The following is a 1940-nucleotide window of genomic DNA, read 5'->3' as shown; positions in this document are numbered from 1 at the left end:
GCTCTGGAGGGTCCAGACCTGAACAAGCAGGCTTAAGAGTCAGAGGCCAAAACTCTGATTAACTTCGAGTCACTGTGGTGGGCCTGGTTATACTTAGTTGTTTTTGACCTGGCAAGAAAGCTCATAATCTAGATACAGCTGAGGTAGTTTAGTGCCATCTGATTACTGGAAGAGGGCACCCATTAACAACTGGGTGATCAAATACTATTTGTGGAGCTCATTTTGCAAATAACACCTGTTGATTCTGTCCTCTGCTGCTGTACATATCTCTCCTACTTCTCCTGCCACTTCTTAGAACAGTCTCTGCCCAGGATCTGACGCCTGTCTTCACCCAGCTGAATCCCAAAGGCCTGAGAGCCGACTTACGTACTGACAAGAAGCGGATTGCCTCCCTCCAACTTACTTTAGTTGTCACAGCGTGACTAACCATGTTTGTGCTGAACAGAACCCCGAGCCTGGTGAGATAGCACCTCTGACAGCTTTTGCAGTAGCAGCCATCACTGAATACATTTCAAGTGATTAAATTTCTTAAAAATAAAAATAAACCTAGTGAGCGCACATGTGCTAACAAGTTAAAAATAATAATAGGTGTCTGTGACCATGCTGCTTCTGTCTGAATCCTTTAGGGGAATTCAGTTGTTAAGAACAACTTACGCAGCTTGCCATATCTCTGTGTTATCAGCAACCCAGTAACTATAGGCAAGAGTCCCAGCTGTCAAGAATGAGGAGTGTAGGGGCTGATCGGGGGAGTAAAAGGCATTTTTCTCCTGTGTTATATAGGCATATTAGGTAATTTAAAAGGAAGATAAAACGAGGCGAGGACAGAGTGGGAAGCATGCTACCATCTCTTCAAAATACCATGCCCAGAAGTTTACAGAAAAAATTCTGTTGGACTAGTCACTCTGTTCTCTCTGTAGGGCTCCTAACTGTGCTTTACAGCCTAATCTTCCCCGAGGAGAGGTCACTACAATCCCTTGCAGATGGCAATAGGAGTGAACTTTGTTCAGCTACCTGTACGGCGTTTTTCTCCCGGGCAAGTCTCAGATACAGTGAGAGGAACTGGAGGCAAGTGTTAGAAGCAGCATCCCTGACTGCTGACTCCTGCCACAGAAACAACAGTTGGGTCCTGCTTTTCAGTCTCGTCAGTCTAGGCTCTTTTTATGAGATGTCTAATTTCAAACAGCCACGAATCAGTATTGATTTGAGGCAAGAAAAGCCATCTTTGTTTCTTCAGGCGCAAATAAAGACTGAAAAAGTTACCTAAGCTTTATTTCTGAGGTCTGACTACTCAGACGTATAATTTACCTTTGGGTTGAAAGCTGACACACCAGCTATGAGATCAGAGCTTTCGTTTTTAACATGCCTGTTGGAAAACCTGAGGAAAACACCTCCCTCTCCCCGGGCCCACAGTTCCATATGTGCTATTGTCCCGGGTCCAACATGGTGGAACCGGATGCTCCTCTGTTGTCTGGCTTTCTTCTTCCCAGAGAGCTGTGGTTTTTCCAAGCTTCCGGGAAGGAGGACACGCCTCTCCGGAATGAACTCATAAAAGGGGGCGTGTTGAGAGATTCGATGACATCTTGTTTTCCCCTCTGCTCTATCTACTGTCCTCTCTATCCTCTCTATCTTGTCCATGCTGCGGTGCTCTCAAATATGCCGCGCAGGACTCTTGAATCTTACGCCTCTGGACTGGAAACCTTTATCAAGGAGAGAAAGCCACGTCCATGACCTGCTAGTTCCCTGAAGCAGTAAAAGACTCCTTCTGCGAAGAAAGGGTAGAACCTTCTCCGTTTCTGCTGATTCCCGGTGGGGGTGTTCTGTAAACTGTCTTGCCCTGACGGATTGACCCAGAGATACCCCTTATCTCTGCGGCGGATGCAGTAGGCACCAATGCGCAGGGGAATTTGAAGATATTCCCTTGGGACGCGACCAGGCCGGCC

Source organism: Buceros rhinoceros, unplaced genomic scaffold, assembly GCF_000710305.1.
Source record: "Buceros rhinoceros silvestris isolate BGI_N320 unplaced genomic scaffold, ASM71030v1 scaffold14684, whole genome shotgun sequence".
NCBI classification, from domain to species: Eukaryota; Metazoa; Chordata; class Aves; order Bucerotiformes; family Bucerotidae; genus Buceros; species Buceros rhinoceros.
This window is presented reverse-complemented; position numbering follows the sequence as displayed.